The following is a 7,851-nucleotide window of genomic DNA, read 5'->3' on the forward strand; positions in this document are numbered from 1 at the left end:
GGGAGGCACGGGACCCCGCCATCTCTCCCCCTTGTCCCCAGATCCCTTGGGATCTCTGCCACCTCCTACCCTGCAGGAGATGGGAACAAGCCCATCACACGTGCTCGTGGCAAAAGCCACCGCCAGCCTCAGCCCTGGCCTTCACTGGCCATTGGTCACGGCAGGCTGGAGGTCGCAGCCTTCCCCTGCAAAACCACAAGAGTGTCCTTCCCGCATTGACATGCACATGGGCAAGGAGGAGGAGGATGGAGCGTCCTCTTCCATGGCTGTTTCCTTGCAGGTTATTGGGTCAACAGATCAAAACCCATTTGCTCTCTGAAGCCCATGTCCTGGTCCAGCTGCTCTGGAGGTGCTTTGGGGTGATGCTTCCTCCAGGGAAGGCACAGGGCTGTCACACTGTGCTGCACGGGGACAGCAGAGACGAGGCAGGGCCGGGAGCAGCACCCTGCAGGGAGGTGCCCTGACCACGGCAGCAGGCACCCTCTGGCAGGTTGAGCCCGTGTGTCCAAAGCAGGGCTAGGTCAAATCTGGCTGTGGGGACACCAGGGACATTAAGGACCAGGCATAAAGGGAACGGCATCTTCCCAAAGCCTGGCACAATATCTGGAGGGTTCCAGAGGGACCCAGGGTGAGGACAGCTTGATTAAATGTCCCCATGATGCTCCCTGGTGGCAACAGGGAAGGGTGCAGCTGGGCCATGGTTGGAGAACCCCAAACTGGTTTGTCTTCCCAGTTTACTGGGGCCTGGAGGGAGTCACTGGGATTTGGGGATGGTCCTTAGCCCCTCCAATCCATCAAACTCTCCAGGGAGGGGGACAAAGCACGGAGGCTCCCGAACAACGGTGCCTGGATTAGAGAGGGATGTGGGGTGGGCCTGGACATCTGCCCCATTAAGGGAGCAGATCCCATTTGCTTCAGAGCATCCTGGGAAGGGACAGCCCTCCACAAACCCCTCGGACATGGCAGGGTACAGGCAGCCCTTGTGGTGCCAGCCGGCCTTGGGGACCTCCTTGGGATGTCGGCTGCTCCATTCGAAATGTGGCTGGTCCCCAGTGCCTCCAGGGCTGGGACGGGTCTGGCTGCAGGACATCATGCTGGTCCCCATCTGCTGTGATGCTTTCAGCCAAACAAGCTGTTGGCTGCTCTGGTTGCGGTGGGGTGGAGCATGGCAGTGTCCTGCAGGGACTCTGCATGAGGTGGGGAGGAGGTTGGAGGGTGCAGATAGGAGGGGATGAGGAGAGCAGAGGGAAAGGAGGCAGGTGAGTGTGCAAGTGAAAGCATCTAAGGCAAGGAAAGGAGGGGTGTGAGAAAATTAGGGAGGAGCTGGGAGGGGAAGTGGAGACACCAGCCCCCAGTGCTGATCCTGCAGAAGGGACTGGAGGCTGGAGAGGAGCAATGGCCTTGGGGACACCTAAGGTGGCCTTAGTCCTTGACGCAGGTAAGGGGACCCAAGGGGATGCTGAAAGTCAAGTGAGACTAGAAGTGTGTGCTTGGGGTGTAACCAGCCAATGGCGCGGTGCACCCTGGCAGGGGTTTCGGTGCCTTGAAGTCTTTACACCAGGGCTAGACACCTTCCTGGGGACCAGTGGCTACTGGGCTAACTGGGACACTGGGCGCTGCCTGGGACTGCGGGCATGGTGATGAGCAAAGTGGGGCTCTGGGTAGTTGTGTTTGCCCCTGCGCAGTGAAGCGCAAACACCTGAGCTCCCTGCTGATACTAAATGATAAATTTGCCCTCAGTGCTGGTGGAGCCCCGGGGCTGAGCTGTTTCCTCCCCCTCCTCTTGCAGAGCCTCCCGGCTCCCTGCTTGCTGGCCCAAGGGTTGCCTCAGCTCGGTGACAGAAGCAGTCAGGTGTGTGGTTGCATCTCCCAGGTGCAACCCCCATGTGTAAATGTCCTGAATAAAATAGCAAAGGTGGCTTGCAACATTTATGGGCTTTCTGAGCACCTGGCTTTTCATGCAGAAGGGAAAACCCAAGCTGCTCTTTGCAGCCTTTCCCTGCTCCAGAGTGGGACCAGGCAGGGCAGGTGGTGACAGAGCCTTATTGGCATCCCCAGCTGCTGTCCCCAACTCTTGGTAGAGGTGACCCCCAGCAGGCTGAGGACAGCAGGGCTGGCACGGGCTCAGCCCCAGCAGGCTCTCTGCCTGCTCGTCCTAGGTAAGCTCCTGCTGGCAGCCCCAGAGGTAGAGCAGGGTTGAAAAAAACAAACAGCAAAGGCAGAGCAATGCCCCATGTTTGGCATTGCTTCTGGGTGCTGGAGACACGGGAGGTGACTAATGCGGTGCCAAGGTGTGTGAGTGCTTCTGCCAGCCTGTCACGTCCTGTCCCGGCCGGCCCCAGTTGCAGCTGCTGATTTGGAGGGTACTGCCCACCTCGTGCTGTGGCTGCGATGTGCGATGGCCCCACGGATAGCTCTGCAGGCACCACTGCAGCTGAGGGCAGCGGGTGGTGCCACTCCATGATGGTTTTCCACCTGCAGTGCTGTCCCTGGGCTGGAGGGGACACGGAGCTGGCACTGAGCTCCCTGACTCAGCTCCCGGTGAGGCACTGGGCAAAATCGGGGCATCTCTGCATGGGTTTATCTATTTCTCTCCCCCTGACAGCTCAGAGGAGAATTATCCCATCACAGCCCCAAAATAACACCCCGAAGAGGCTGTTGGTGCTGGGTGTTTGCATCCATGAGTCCTGCCTGCATCCGGCAGCTCCTGATCCCAGTGGGCAGGTTGCAGGTCTAGGCACCCACTGTGCTGCTCCATGAGCCGATGCTGGGGGATCCAGTGGTGGGTGAACCTGTTGCTCGCCCTGACTGATCACAGAATCAGAGAATCATTTAGGTTGGAAAAGACCCTTAAGATCATCAAGTCCAACCGTTGACCTAACACTACCAAGTCCACCACTAAACCATGTCCCTAAGCACCACATCTACACGTCTTTTAAATACCTCCAGGGATGGGGACTCAACCACTTCCCTGGGCAGCCTGGTCCAATGCTTGACAAGCCTTTTGGCAAAGAAAGGGTTATTGATGATTTGATGAATCAAACTGCGGTGATTGCTGAGTGCTGGTGGTGTGAGCTGATGTGCAACCATGCAACGGGGATAACTCTGGAGCTTGTGGCTGGGCTGCATGAACCCTACTTCTGCGCCTGACAAGGGATGCCCAACAGGACCTCGGAGACACCCTGAATCACAATGATGATGTCTTTTTATTGCCTGGCTGTGTTTTCTAGACCAGATAAGGACATTTTAAAGCAATACCTGCTTAAAACTCCTGCCCCAGGGCGGCACCGCAACAGGCACTACCCTGGGGGCTTTGGGAGAGGGGTCGAGCCCATGTCCCGACTCGGCCCTGGAAGCCCCTGCCTGCGGTCATTGCTTCAGGGTGAAGTAAGCGTCCACTTGCGTGCGACACACAAAATGGAAAGCTTGCCTACGTCCCATCCCACCTGCTGCCTGCCCTGGCTGCTTGACTCAGCACGCTGTGAATATCACGGTGACACGGAGGCTGGAAATGCTGCTGGGAGCTGGAGAGACATGACGTGGCAGGCAGGAGGCTGAGCCACCCTGAGCCTCAGCCCACCATTTGTGGTCGGCTGCTGTGTATTTTCCATATGACCTCCCTGGTTTTCTGGAGGTCTGACTTAACCCCCCTGGAGAGGGGACAGGCAAGGGCAGGAGGGGGGGAAGCAGCCAAAAGGAGGGGACAGCCCCACACAGAAACCGTCTTCAGCTCCATCAGTAACCAGCAGCAATATCCTCCCCCAAACGGGTTTGGGCACCTCCTTTCTGCTGAAGTCCAGGGAGATTGGGCATTTTTCCAGCCATTTGTGGTGTCTCCCGTGGACTCACAGTCCACCCAATGTGCACAGGGATGGATGTGGCCATAGGGAGGTGGGGATGGCTCCTGCTCTCTCTTGTTGGGTAGCTTTGAATATATCCCACTGAGGGGTGGCAATGGGGACCCTGTCAGCCCTGTGTGTCCCCTTCCCCACCCTGATCCAGGCTATAGGTGACCACTCCTTGTTGACACCCATGATACCATCCCTTGGAGCGTGGCTCTGTCCTCTGCCCCGGTGAAGCAAATCCCTTGTGCCAAGGACCTCATGATGCCATGCTCAGAACCAGTGGTGGCCCAGCTAACAGTGTGTGACATCCACCCTGCTGCTTTCACTGTCCTCCTGGGGTGCAAAGAGCCCACTGGACTTTCCAGAGATGTTCATGGGGACAGGGGCAAGAGGGGATGAGCGCAGAGGATGTTACGGCTTCAAGGAGCCCTTCGTTTATTCTGGGCTTTTGGCATCTCTGCTTTGCTTTACGATGTGCAACTGGGGAGACCTTGCCACCTCCTGTCTAATCCTGGAGCCCTGTTTTAGGGCTGGTCCTAATCTCCAAAAGCCTCCAGGATTTACCCCAGCTGTCGGAGGCATCTTCTGTCTTCCCGCACCGACACATCAGCTGTCGTGTTGGGGAACGGCGCTGCCGAAGCTTTTCCCCATCCCACCTGGCAGGTCCTTGATGCTGCGATTTCCTAAACTGGCAGATCTGGGTGAATGAGTAGACCTGATGCTTTTGGGGTACAGCCATATTTATCTCTTTGCAATGCGGTCCTGTCAATAAGCTCAGCTATGACCATGATGCATCTTTTGGGGGGGGTTGAATAACAGTGGCATGAGGAGGATCTGATCCTTTAAGGAAGAAATGAGGCTCTCGTTATTTAGACCTATATTTTACCTGGAAGATAAATAAAGCAACATATCAATGGTGCAGTGGGCTGGAAATGCGGGTCAAAACCAATTTATAAAAAGTATCTGCTTCCTGTAGAGAAGAGATCTTTTCTCACTGGAAAACATGAATACCCAGTATTTCAGCTAAATCCTGAAATATTTGGAGTTTCAGGCAAAAAATGTGTTCATATTTAAATTATCACCAAAATTTTAATGTTCAACCCTCCCAGTTGCCTGCAGGAACAGCCAGCGCAGCCTACTTGGTGTGTTCGTCGTTTTCATGCCGAGGTGGAGGAATTGCACCAGTAGGCATTTCGTTTTGTTTCCGATGCCGGACTCATTTTAGCTCCCTCACCCCAAAGTCAGGGGGCTGAGACACCCCGCTCCCGTCCTTGTGGTGAAATGACTCCATGGGAGCAGTTTCCCCCTTCCCGTCGTGCATCCACAAGTGAAGCCATCGCGATGGGTAAAGAAACCTTCAGTTCCCAAGTCTGGTCGCTAAGGGAAACTTTGACTTTGGACTTGGGCAACCTGCCACGATGCCTTTGTCATCTACAGCAGGCAGTGTAGTGTTTCCATGCTTGAGTTTGCTCAACGTACGGCAGTCTTGCCGGCAATGTGCGAATAAACAAGATGCCAATATACTACGGTAACATGGCCCAGATAAGTCTGGATGATAAACCATGTTGATTCACTTGCTCTCAACCTATGAGTCATCCTGTGAGTCGACAGACAAAGCAGCATCTAAATGTCATCGAGCAGGTTGAAAAACTCAAGTTTTGTTCAAATTAAGAACTTCAAGCAAAATAATTTCATTGATGTTCTTTTCCTGGGTAAAGTGTTTAATTTTCAGCTCACCCAAATTGAAATAGGAGAGAAACCTGAGTGCTCATTTCCTTATGAACTAGAGTTTTGGTATTGATTTATTTTTTTTCAGAGCTCTTTAAATTGCTCTTCTTAACACATAATCAAAAGAAACACGCTTTTTGCAAAGCGTTTTGGTTTAGATTAGACATCATGATCGTCTTTGGGAAAGACACACAGAAGACTTCTGAGTGGAGTTGATAGTTGTGGAAGTCTAAAGGCAGCCACCTGTGAGCTGATGGAAAAAGTCATCAAGGCATGGGCCACGTGAATGCTGAGGGGTCAAGGAGGTGCCAAGATCATCCAAGACAGGATGAAATCCCTGTGGGTCAAGGTATGGAGAAACCAGAGCTTCTCCAATCCTCCTCTCTGGGTGCCATACCCACCGGGGAGCCAAAGGCAGCTGGAGAAGGACAGACAGTCTCCTCTAGCCCTACATCGCTGTGCTGGGGAGCAGGGCTGTCTTCTCTTTTGCCAGAGCAGCTGCAGAAAATTTTCTGGTTCATGACCCACTTGGCAAGTTTGAGCCACTCCAAGCTGCTCTGGGGAGCGGGAGGCACTGCCAGTACCCATCCATGGCCCATGGGCAGCAAAAACGGCCGGGAACCCCACGTCACCCTCTCCCGTCTCAGGGAGCTCATCCCTCAGGCATCCCAAAGGTATTTTGGGGAAGGAGGAGCCTTTATTAGTCATATTCCTTCTCACTGGTGAAAGTAATCGAGGAATATCTGGGTTATCATATAGTTTTGGAGGAAACATGCCCTCCCTGAGATACTGATACCATCTCTTGGTGTCCTGGCTTTGTCCTGCTGCCAAACGCTTTTTCTGAAATAACCAGGGGAGAAAAAATATCCCTCCCTGGCGCAGGAGGGTCGTGCTGCCAGGCTGCAGCCTCCAGGCAGGATCAGAGCCCGTGGAGGACCAGGTTTGCACTTGCGTTACCTGATCCCCATGTGACTTGTAAGGCTGGTGGCTGTGATGAGCTTTCTTCTCAGCTTACAGGAGGAGCAGAGCTAGTAGAAAGTGTGGAGCCTCCTTCGTGCTCTTTCTGGAGATCAGCAGTTGCACGTCTCGCTGTCTGTCTGTGTAGAGCACCATGGGCAGGGGTCCTTGGGGCGATGCCTCCATGCAACCATCAGTACTTGCCTGTTGCTGTCTTGCGGCCAGGAGCTGAGCCTGGTGTCTGGCCATGCCCAGCACCCTTGTGACACCCTGATGGACCAAAGAGCCAGCATTGCTGCCATGGCCTCCTCTCCCCATCCCTTCTTCCCACCTGGTCCATGGCTCCTGCTCCAGCTGGGATGCATCCCTCAGAGCCCTGTGGCTCTTTTTTGGGATATCACCATCCCTTTAAAGACCAGCCTGGCCAATAGGGTTTTGCTCTTTCTTGTCTCCCTCCCCTTCCTGGGTGACCACAGCTCCCCCCACCTGGAAAACCACCCCCTTGTTAGCGAAGCTGAGATCATCTGGCCCTGTCAGAGTACGTAGCTTCATGCTCTGGCTGTCTCAGAGATGCATCTTGATGCTGATGTCCATGTTTGGAGGTGTTTCCTGGGGACCACGAAACTGTGAGCCTTTGGACCAACACCCAGGAGAGCCGGGCTTGCTTGGCTCCTCCATAGCAGCATCCCTGGAGACAGGCAAGTAGCTGGGGAACAGGAGAAAACATTCTGTGAACCCAAATTTGAGGAAGGTTAAGGAATTAGACCATAGGTTACAGAGACATTTTTAGGAGCATCTCATGCATAGCATAGCAAGTGAGGGAAACAAGGACAGGCAGGGGGTGAGCGGGGTTATATCCTATAGGATATAACCCTAATGGGGTTTTCCTGGGTCAGTGGGGGGCTTTGGGGTGAATCTGAGTTTTGGGGATAACAGAAGGGTGGCAGATCACAAGTCCTGGGGTGACCAGACTCCATGGACAAGGTCCTGGTCGTATGGGCAGGGCAGAGGCTGGAGGACATGGTGCAGGGCTGGCCAGTGATTAATCTTCTCCAGGAATGTGGGTCAGGGGTGCGGGCAGCTGGCTTGGTCCAGATGATCCCAAGATTTGCCTTCCAACCTCAACAGTTCTGGGATTGAGGTGGAGGCTGGGGGAGGACATGGGGGAGCAGAGGGGTCTGGGGTTACAGTAGCGACTATGGGAGGACATGGGGGGGAGCAGGTGGGTTGGGAGGTCCATGCAGGATTAACAGGGAGGATTGGGGGGGTGTCTGGTGTTAATGCAGGGGCTGGGGGAAGGCATGTGGGGTGCAGGGTCAAT

This window comes from Pygoscelis adeliae, unplaced genomic scaffold, assembly GCF_000699105.1.
Source record: "Pygoscelis adeliae isolate BGI_AS28 unplaced genomic scaffold, ASM69910v1 Scaffold472, whole genome shotgun sequence".
Classification (NCBI taxonomy): domain Eukaryota; kingdom Metazoa; phylum Chordata; class Aves; order Sphenisciformes; family Spheniscidae; genus Pygoscelis; species Pygoscelis adeliae.